Below are 11,739 nucleotides of genomic sequence, written 5' to 3'. Positions count from 1 at the left end.
CAAAGAAGGAAATTAGGTTGGTTTGGCATGATTTGTTGTTGATAAATCCCTGTTGGCTATTACTTATAACCCTATTATCCTCTAGGTGCTTATAAATTGATTGCTTAATAATTTGTTCCAGTATCTTTCCAGTATCCAAATTAGGCCAACTGGTTTATAATTCCACTCGTCCTCTTTCTTCCTCTTGTTAAAGATAGGCACTAGGTTCTCCCTTCTCCAGTCCTCTGGGATCTCACCTGACCTCCAGGAATTCTCAAAGATTATTGTCAACGGTTCTGTGATTGCTTCAGCTAGTTCCCTGAGTACTGTATGGTGAATTTCGTCAGGCCCTGCTGACTTGAATACATCTAACTTATCTAAATATTACTTAATCTGTATCAGAGACCTGTGTGTTTTGGAGTATTTCTGCACTGCTGTAGTAAACTGTCCTAGCCCCATATGTTTAACTTGTAAAAGCCCAGGAGGGGAATCAGGGATTCTTAGACATTTTCATGGCACAGGCTGCATCTTAATGGAGAGATTTCCCAGGGGCACCTCCGCACCCATTGGCAATTGCAAGACATCCCTATGGCAGCTACAGTGATTGCTGATATGGAAAAGGGACATGAGGAAAGTATTTTATTTTTAGCCTCTTTTCTTGTGCTTCAGCAGCTAGGAACAAAGAGGAGCCAGCACCATGTGACCAGCCAGCCCTCCACAGACCAGTTGAGAACCTCCAAGGTTTATCGCTCATTATAGATGCAAACCTACCTCTGTCTCACACATACCTGGTGTCATCCTGCTATTGATTGTTGCACGCCAGACGTCTTGACAAGTGCCAACTGAGAGTAGTCTATGCAGCATTCTTTCCCAAAGAATGAGGGAGACTGACAGGAAAAGACTATGCAGGAAAAAGCAGCAGCTGCTGGAACCAGGAACAAGAACAAACGCCTGTCCTTCTACAGCCCCTTGTATTAAAAATCCCTAAGCCCTAAACATGAAGTAGAAAAACATGTACCTAGGTACTTGGCTTTAGCAGTTCTTTTCTGCTTTTCTTCTGTAGTGCCTCTCTTGCTCCAACACTTTTTTGTCCAGTCCCCTACCCACTTTTGTTCCTGTCGCCATGGAACCATCTATTCTGCACCATAGTACAAACATGCCTCTAGCCCCATTTTTAAACACTGGTGAAGCCCAACACCAATTGCCTGCTTGGCCTGAAGCATGATTATACCTTTTTGGTAAACAGGTTTCAGATGGCAATGGTCTCAAGACTGGGTTTCTAACGTGGGATTTACACATTTTTGCCTGGGTCATCACTGAGCAGGCAAGGCAGCTTAAAGCCATGTGAGATTGAACCAATTTTTAAAAACAGGTGTAGCTGAAACTTAAATTTTCATGTTGAATAGGTCTTTGTTGTGGCTTATTCCTTCTTTCTCCCATTCAGTCTCCTATATCCTCTTTGGTTTCTGTCCTTTTCCTCTTTCTCTCATTCTTGTTCTCTTTATTCCTTTATTTTTCTTTCATTCCTTCTCGGTGCTTTTTCAATATTCTGCCTCTCTCTCTTATCTCTGTGTCTAGTTACCACTTCCTGTTCTGCACCAAATTCAGCTGAATACATGGGGTAAAATTCTGGTGTAAATAGGTGTAACGTCATTGAAGTTAATGGAGTTGTGCCCATTTATACTAGAGCCAAATTTGGCTCTTGGGGCTGGAGATTAAGGCCTTGTCTGTCTACAAAAATTGCACCAGCATAATGTTCCTTATATCAATGGGAAATGCCATGTATCCACACACATGCTGTCTCTCATTGGTGGCTCTCTGGATTTGAATTGATAGAGGTTACTTTAGTTCACAAGTGACGCAACTTTTCTCAGATGGTGTTAAATCAGTTTAGTGGAAGTGTGAATGCATCCCACTTCTGATTTAAGTGTACAAGTTGTCCGTCCACTGCTGTCCCACACTGCACCAGTCACTGCAAAACTGAGTCCTTGAGCAACTCCAGAAAGACCCACTGCCTCCGGGATGCCACCATCTCTCTTCGGCTGTGTCTTCACTGCAGAGGTAATTCTGGTTATCTACACCGGGGTGGGCAAACTATGGCCCACGGGCAGATCCGACTTGGGTCCAGCCCATGGGATTGCCACCCCCGTGGTGCCGTGGGCCCCGCGCTACTCTTGGAAGTGGCCGGCACCACGTCCCTGTGGCCCCGGGGAGTGGAGTGGAGGCAGAGGGCTCCATGTGCTGCCCTCGCCTGTGGGTAGCTCCCGCTGCAGCTCCCATCGGCCGGGAACGGGGAACCGTGGCCAATGGGAGCTTTGGGGGAGGTACCCACAGGTGAGGGCAGCGCCCTGCTCTCTCCCAGGGGCTGCAGGGACGTGGTGCCAGCCTTCTGGGAGCAGCACAGGGCCAGGGCAGGCAGGCAGGGAGCGGCACCAGGCTGGAGCCTGCACCCCGTACCCCTCCTGCACCCCGCACCCCAACCCCCTGCCACACCCCGCACCCCTCCTGCACCCCAAACCCCTGCCCTGAACCCCCTGCCACACCCCTCCTGCTCCCCTGCCCTGAGCCCCTCCCACACGCCGCACCCCCTCCTGCACCCCAACCCCCTTCCTTGAGCCCCCTCGTACATCCTGCTCCCCTCCTCTGCCCCAACCCCTTGCCCTGAGCCCCTTCCTGCACACCGCACCCCCTCCCACACCCCGCACCCTAACCCCCTGCCCCAGCCCTACATTCATGGCCCTGCATGCAATTTCCCCACCTCGATGTGGCCCTCGGGCCAAAAAGTTTGCCCACCCATGATCTACACTCAAGTTATCTCTTCTTATGTTATCCTAGCATGAGTGAGAGTGGCCACACAGCACAAATAACTCTTGAGCTCCAGAGGTGGGATTAGCAGCACACAATGGTTGTGTCAGTAGCTGAGGAGTTGGGGTAATTCTAGCTGTCTATCCCCGGATGGGCCAGTCAGCTCAAGTTAAAAGCACCACCACACCAGGGTTAGGGTTTTGTGTGTGGACAGGACTCGAATTAGGCGCAACACTTCGGTTATAACTCGAGTTAACTCTGCCGTGAAGCCAAGCAATAGGAGCTCCTTTTCAATCTCTGCAAGGGACAGGTGTGCAGTGTTCCTCTGAGCCTTCTCCATGCCAACAGCAAAGTTTGGAAGTTGCCCTGGCAACAGATGAATATTGGGATAGAGCAGGCGGGATCAATGGAGTCTGACCCTTCCACCCACAATTCCTCTGGCCTCCAGGAAGTATCCCGCACTCTGACAGGAAAGTTGCCCAACATGCTGTGAGCCTGGTGGAAGTACAAAGCGCCCTGGGATACCTACCCACATTGCAATGCACTACACCGATTCCACACTATGCTGTGCAGGTATGTGGCTTCAAATGCACTGTGGCGTGTGCCAATGCCAAGCACAATGTGAACACGTGCAGTCGGTGCATTTAGTTACATCAGTTTAACTACATCAGTGTCACTTATCCTCATGCAATTTGTGTGTACAGACAAGGGGATAACATTTTCAAAAGTGCCTAAGTGACTTAGGAACCCAAGTCTTGTTTTCAATAGCAATTTAGGCACTTATGAGCCTACAGTATACTATCTTTCAGTGTGACTTAAGCACCTAAGTCTCTTTGGAAAAGGGGAATTAGTCTGGTATGTTACTTAGGCCCAGCTCCACAAAATTATTTACCACTTAACTCCCATAGATCTGGGCCTGAGGCACTTCTGAAAATTTTACCCAAGGCCAAGGCCTTCGACTTGGAAAAGCTGTTTAGTTCTTGCTCCTTTCCATGATCCCACAGGTAAGGATCATCTTTTTGTTCTGTAGCTGTACAGCGCCAAGCACAATGGGGCTCTGGGCTGTGACCAGGGCTCCTAAGTGCTATGATAATATAAATAATAAATAAGGCTAAGATTTAGTCACGGGTATTTTGGGTAAAAGTCATGCACAGTTTATGGACAATAAATACCTGTCCATGACTTTTACCAAAAATACCCCTGACTAAATCTCAACTTCTGCTCTGCGGGGGCCCCATGCTCCCCCCCAGCAGCTGCTCCAGGGGGACCACTCTCTGGAAGGCCTCTGGGTGCATCTGGGGCCACTGCTCCTGCCACCCTGGGACCACTGCTGCTTGGATGGTCCCCAGGGCACCCCCAGGACTGCTGCTCAGGAGCTCCCTGAAACCAGCCACACTGGCCGCTGCTCGGGCAGTCCCCGGAACCAGCTGGTCCTGGGACTGCTCTTGCAGCAGCTGGTGTGGCTGACCCCAGGGCAGCCCCCCATCACTCAGGCACGCCCCGGGGCTGCCCCGAGGACCCCTGCTTGGGCAGTCTGTGGGATCAGCCGCATCGGCCACTGCTCGGGAGGCCCCGGACATCTGGTCCCAGGAACTTCCCGAGCAACTGCCCTGGGTTGCTCCAGCAGTGGCCAGTGCGGCTGGCTGTGGGGCCAACTGCTCGGGCGGCCCTGGAGTCAGTCGCACAAGCCACTGTGGAAGTCAAGGAAGTCACGGAATCCGTGACTTCTGCAATCTCCGTGAAAGAATCAAATCCTTAATAAATAACAATATTACTGGCACCTGACAGGAGGACAGGGATCAGAAAAATTTTACTCCAGCATGTGGGCTATATTTTAACAAGGCTCCAGGCCAAATTTGTTCTGTGGGCTGTAAATTGGCCAACCCTACTGTAAATGATTGACATCAGAAAGGCTGAATCATGAATGTGAAGTGATAGAGAACCGAATAAACATAAGCAAAGCAGCCAACTATACCCACAATAGTTACATTTAGTGCATCGACCCCAGCAACAGCCGTCCCACCTCTGCCCTACCTGCAGCAAATCCTGTCCGTTTAAAAAAACAAAGCCTTTACAGCCAGGAACTGACTCACAAGCTATAAAATCCACTTGCTTTGGTTATGAAACAACAATTGTCATATAACCATCAAATTAAACGAGCCCATACATACAAATATAATTATTCTTAACATATCAAAAATAAAAATGAGTTTACTATAGCACAGTTATTAAAGTAAAGAGCACCTGCAGCAGCTATGGTGATTATTCAAAAGTCTCCTCTGCAAAATGCTTGGGGCAACTGCACTGACAGAAGTGTTGTTCATTATGGACTGTGCTTTGCTTGCAAATTATATTAAAATGGGTATTACATTCCAGGGTGCAATCTAGATCAGTGAGGGGCTGTGTCCCTACCTGCCTGCAACCTGGACTTTGCTGCTGTAGTTCCCAACCTGGGTTGCTCACAAACAGCCTGTCAGCATGCAGGCTACACCCAGAGTGTCTGTGAATAACCTCAGCCCTGGTCCAACTCGGACCCAACAGCCTGTCAGCAAATGCCAGCCACACGCTGGCTTCCAGAAGTAGTGGTTACCATATGCAGGGAGACCCAACATGCTCCCAGTCCTGGATTTCCCCCCAAAACGCGTGTGTTCTGCACTGTCCAGCCCCCTCCTGGACAGTCCAGATATATTAGGTCCATCACTCCTCTAAGGGGATCAATATACAATAGTTTGCCAGCCACACAGTTCACAACACTGGATTAGTTTTGACTAAAGAATAAAACAAGTTTATTTAACTACAAAGAGAGAGGTTTTAAGTGAGTTCAAGAATCAGGTATTAGAGTCAGAAACAATTATAAGAGAAAGAACGATAAAACACTTTCTACTACTAGACTTAACAAACTAGACGTGGTTCAAGGTGAAGTCCCTTACCATGTTTCCAGTAACATTGCAGACCAAACTCTTAGGCCAGGGTCTGCTCCCAAAATCCAATGGCTGTTTCTTTGGTTTCTTAGGTGAAAAAGAGAGAGATAAATAAGGAGAAACAACTTAGAGTGTTTTGCCCCTCACTTTTATAGTTCAGTTACCCTTTGAGATGCATTTTCCTGACAGTTACCCCTAGTTAAAATTCAAACAGTAAAGAAGGCAGCATGGTGCCTGGTGGCGAAAGAGGATGCACGCTGCTTCTTCTCACCTGTTTGCAGGAAGGAGATTCTCCTTGTCTCCCCCCTCTTCCTCCTCTTGCTGTCTGAGGAACCTGTTTACAAATTACATGGAAACTGAGGTAGACACACATTCCTTTGTTTAGGACCTACTTGAGGACCCGCCCAACAGGGGCTATGTGCTGCCAATATCATTCAGGGGGAATTCATAGCTTTATAGATGATGTTGCTACACACATTTTACCATATTACTGACCAGCAAGTTATTAGTTTTCAAATGATACCTTACAAGGCATATTTTGTACAAAGATTATTACAATGATATATAGAGTGTGAATACAGGGGTGCATTCAGTCACAATATGATTCAGACATGGTACCACCATAAAACGGTTTTTAACATGGTGGGGTGGCCAGTTTGAAAGGACCCTCACAGTGTTCCAGGCTCTGGTCAAGGACTATGTAATCTTTAGCATGAATCTGAAAGTGGTTTAGCACCATCCACAGCAGCTGACCAAACAGGTTCAAAGCCAGATTATTATTATTATTAGATTAGGGCCCCCATTGTGCTAGGCACAATACAAGCAGAGACTAAGAAACAGCCCTGCCCTTGAGAGTTTACAGTCTCAATAGACAAGAGAGACAAACTGTGGGAGAGGAAACAGAGCCAGAGAGGTGAAGTGGTGAAAAAAAAAAAAAGTGGGATACGAATCTGTGGTGTGGAAGCCAAATCCCCCCAAAAGAGCTGTTTCCAAGGGTGCAGTGGAAACATCTGTGACTGGCAGCTCAGTGCAGGATTGGTGCCCAAGCACTTGTCTACCCATGGAGTTTTTCAGGAACAGCAATTAAGGTTGTGTCTATACTATAGACTTCTGCTGCCGGGGCTGTGTCAGTCAGGGTGTGAAGAAGTGTGATCCCTGAACATGGAACTGTGCCAGCAGACGCCCCTAGCATAGCTGCTGTTACATCAGCAAAACTGCGCTCTTCCAGTGTAGCTTGTCTCATTCTGGGATGGTGGAATAAGCTATACCAGTAAAAAGCACAACTTTGCCAGTATAAACTGCAGTCACACTAGGAGCATGTGACATGAGTGCTTCTGGGTTCACAGCCAACTACTGTTAGGCTCCCAGTTGAGAGCCTCGCACACAAGGTCTTTATTTAGTTGTCACCCCCCTTCAGGCAGGACACCACCTGCAGCAGTCTTACCCAGCAGCAACAAGCAAGGCATTGGCAGCAAATCACAACAGTAGTGCCACATCAGGCCTACCTTCCCCCAGGGAGACTGTGGCAGGCAGCAGCCTCTCAAGCAGTTCCTGGCTCCAGGCAAACTTCTCTTACACAATGCAAGTGAAAGTCTATTCTACCTCCCAGTCTCCCATCAACTGAGTGAGTTGGGCTCCCTCCTTTTGACCCCTCCCTCCAAGGCTGACACCTATGGCAGGTGTAGCGAGGAGGGGCAAACAAAGCCCACAGCAGCCCATTAACCCTTTCCTGGCCAGCGTGGGGTTTGTATATCCCACCACAGAGCGCTTCGCCGGAATAGCGTAGGGTGGTAAAGCACTCCTAGTGTAGGAATTCCTGAAAAATTGCCTGCCTTTCTCCCTGTGCCATACTGACAGTTGTAGTCAGTGAAGGTGCAGGAGCTGGAACTCCATTGTTACAAGAGAGGGGGGTAGCCAGCAGCATGTTCCCCATTAGGGGTCCCCCCCCACTTTGGAACTCACTGCTCCCCTTGCCCCAAATTTACTGACCTTTGGAAGAGCACTTTGCCAGGTCTGTTTCTTCTCCCTGGCTTTTAGGGAGCACGGGAATTTGTCAGGTTGGATGGCTTGTGTGAGCACTGACTTTTGGATCTTAAACTTCGTTTATATGTTTGCTGCTACTCGTTTTTTGTAATTATCTGGGAGTAATTAAAAGTATCTGCTGATTTAATTGAATTATTCTGTATTTTCAAAGGATTGTCAAGGGCACCCCAGGCCAATAGTTTCAAAAGCAACTGACGATTTGTGTGCCTCAGTTGTGGGGTGCCCTACTTAGGACACTTTTAATGGCATTGATTTTGTGAGGTGTCTTAATTGTGGTACTCAAAATCACGAGTCACTTTTTTTTTTTTAAATGTAGCACTAGAGCCTTGGGACATGAGATCTTTCTTAGCAGTTTGCTATAAATGTATACAAATAATGCAGAGGTTATAGCCTATAACATGCTTACCAGAAATTGTCAACACAAACTTTGGTGCGTGTGTTTGTGACAGAAAGAATGCATAAGTGGGAGGATGTATGTTTTTGGGGGATGGAGGAAGGGAAAGAAATGTTACTTCAAGTGAGGGTTTTGTTGTTGTTGTTTTAAAAATAAGGTACAAAATGTTACTGCTGGAACAGTATTGCTCTGTGCTCTGGCCCCTTTCCAAGACAAGATTTAAGTACTTACTGAGGAAAGGAAAACCATCGCATTTGACTTTCTACAGTATACGCTGTATCATTTGTTATAAACTATACAGGAAAAGAATCAAATGACTTAATAATTAAATACCAGCTCTGTAAAGCTGTGCAGAAATAACTAGGCTCCAGGGCCTAAGCTACAACTCTCCATTATAAAAGTATAGGTACAAAAGAAATACGGTTGATTTGAAATATTTTCAAGTTCTGCCAGTGATTAAATTGGGTCTTAACATCATCCCTTTTCCCCAGCAACACAGAGGGAGAGAAGAAAGCTGTTGAAGATGTTGTAGCTATCCTACTGAAGGAAAAAATGTACACATACTCTGGTGGTGGAAAAATATAAATAAATAAATAAATAAAAAATCCAAGAAAAAAACCAAAACCAATTAGCATAAACTAAACTGATGTAGGGCACTTTAAAGTCTATTTAGGTGCACACACAAGGAAGTTGTACCGATCAAACTAAATCGGTTTCTAAACGGATTCAGTTAAATCAATTCAATTTTCACATATAGAGAAGAGGTAAAAAAAAAAATTTAAACCACCTAAGGCCCAGATCCTCAAAGGCATTTAGGTGCCTAATCCCCACTGACATCCCATGGGGAGTTACATGGCAATATAATTGCAGCTCTTGGCCTAAGTGATTTAGGAGCCTATGTTCCATCTTAAATAAATTACTTAGGCACCTTAGAGCCTAAATCCCATTGACTTTTAAATTGAATTTTGAAAATAGAATTTAGGCTCCAAAGTCAGTTAGGCTCTCGTGAAAATTTTACCCAAGTCTTTCTACACAGCACATATTCAATTTGTCATGTTAGGACCCAGTTCTGCAAACACCAATGGATGTAGAATTTACTATGATCTACCCACTGTAGTAAACACCATGTCCAGAGCAAATGTTTGCAAGTTTGGGCCTTATTATGTCTTTCTAAAAAAAAGCTACTCTAACTCAAAGTTATGGGCCCGATGCTGGGATTATTGGGTGAAATTCTCTGGTCTGCACTATGCAGGAGGTCAGACTAAATTAGCAGAATGGTTCCTTTGGTTTTAAAATATATCAATCTATCACAAACTTTAATGGAACTATTCACAATTGTAAATACTACATCCAGAAGTCAGTGTTTGTGGGATTGGGCCTTTAATTTACAGTAACTCCTCACTTATAATGTCGTTTGGCAGCCGCCTGCTTTGTCCACTGCTTGCAGGAAGAGCAGCCCCTTGCAGCTAGCTGTGGGGGCTTGGAACCAGGGTGGACCGGCAGCTCCCTATCAGCTCCCCGCCCCCCTAAGTTCCCTGTGCGGCAGCCATCCAGCAGGCTACCAATTGCCCGCAGTTCAGCTGTCCCTCCCCCCACTGCCATGTGCTGCTCCTCTCCTCTGCCTTAGAGCTGCTCCCGGGGGCCTCCTGCTTGCTGTGCAGGGGAGGGGGGAAGAAGGAGGCTAATGTCAGGGTGTCCCCCTTCCCTCCTACTCCTGCCCCCCGCTTACCCCTTCTCCATATAAAGCAGGGTGGGGACAGGACAGGGCTCAGCAGGAGAGAGCTTGCTGGCCGCAGCTGCTTTCTCAACTTCCTGATCTTTTTAAAGGCAATGTACTTAAGAGTGGGGTCAGCGTACTAAAAGGGGCAGTGCGCATCTCTCTCTCTCTCCCACACACAGGGTGTGTCTCTCTGTCTATGTCTGCCATGCTGTCTCCCCTCCCTCCATTCGTGCTGCCTTGTAGAGTGTGAGGCTACATTAACAACAAGGGCTCAGCCGACTGCTAGTTCATCATTTAGCAGCAAGACATTCCCTGGGAAATATCCCACCCTCTAAGAGTATGGCTACACTACGAAATTAGGTCGAATTTATAGAAGTCGTTTTTTTAGAAATCGTTTTTATATAGTCGATTGTGTGTGTCCCCACACAAAATGTTCTAAGTGCATTAAGTGCATTAACTCGGCGGAGTGTTTCCACAGTACCGAGGCTAGCGTCGACTTCCAGAGTGTTGCACTGTGGGTGGCTATCCCACAGTTCCGCTGCCCATTGGAATTCTGGGTTGAGATCCCAATGCCTGATGGGGCAAAAAACATTGTCGCGGGTGGTTCTAGGTACATGTCATCAGGCCCTCCCTCCCTCCCTCTGTTAAAGCAATGGCAGACAATCGTTTCGCGCCTTTTTTCCTGAGTTACCTGTGCAGACGCCATACCACGGCCAGCATGGAGCTCGCTCAGCTCACTGTCACCGTATGTCTCCTGGGTGCTGGCAGACGCGGTACTGCATTGCTACACAGCAGCAGCAACCCATTGCCTTGTGGCAGCAGACGGTACAATAGGCCTGAAAACCATCCTCATCATGTCCGAGGTGCTCCTGGCTGCCTCGGTAAGGTCGGTCAGGAGCACCTGGGCAGATATGGGTGCAGGGACTAAATTAGGAGTGATTCGACCAGGTCATTCTCTTTAGTCCTGCAGGCAGTCCTATTGTACCATCTTATGGTGAGCAGGCAGGAGATGTGGATGGCTAGCAGTCCTATTGCACCATTTTCTGCCTAGCAGCCAGGAGATGTGGATGGCTTGCAGTCCTTCTGCACCATCTGCTGCCAGCCAAAGATGTAAAAGATAGATGGAGTGGATCAAAACAAGAAATAGACCAGATTTATTTTGTATTCATTTGCTTCCCCCCTCCCTCCCTCCCTCTGTGAAGTCCTGCCTGAAATATGAGAGGGAGAGATAGCTTAGTGGGTTGAGCATTGGCCTGCTAAACCCAGGGTTTTGAGTTCAATCCTTGAGGGGGCCATTCTGTGTGACAGTTGTTTTTGTTTCTCCTTGATGTAAAGCCACTCCCTTTGTTGATTTTAATTCCCTGTAAGCCAACCCTGTAAGCCAGGTCATCAGTCGCCCCACCCTCCGTCAGAGCAATGGCAGACAATCGTTCCGCACTTTTTTTCTGTGCGGATGCCATACCACGGCAAGCATGGAGCCCGCTCAGATCACTTTGGCAATTAGGAGCACATTAAACACCACGCGCATTATCCAGCAGTATATGCAGCACCAGAACCTGGCAAAGCGAAACCGGGCGAGTAGGCGATGTCAGCGCGGTGATGAGAGTGATGAGGACATGGACACAGCTTTCTCTCAAAGCACGGGCCCTGGCAATGCGGGCATCATAGTGCTAATGGGGCAGGTTCATGCCGTGGAACACCGATTCTGGGCCCAGAAAACAAGCACAGACTGGTGGGACCGCATAGTGTTGCAGGTCTGGGACGATTCCCAGTGGCTGCGAAACTTTCGCATGCGTAACGGCACTTTCATGGAACTTTGTGACTTGCTTTTCCCTGCCCTGAAGGGCATGAATACCAAGAGGAGAGCAGCCCTTACA

Source organism: Natator depressus, chromosome 1 (assembly GCF_965152275.1).
Source record: "Natator depressus isolate rNatDep1 chromosome 1, rNatDep2.hap1, whole genome shotgun sequence".
NCBI lineage: Eukaryota > Metazoa > Chordata > Testudines > Cheloniidae > Natator > Natator depressus.
The sequence above is the reverse complement of the archived record's forward strand: the minus strand, read 5'-3'. Positions refer to the sequence as shown.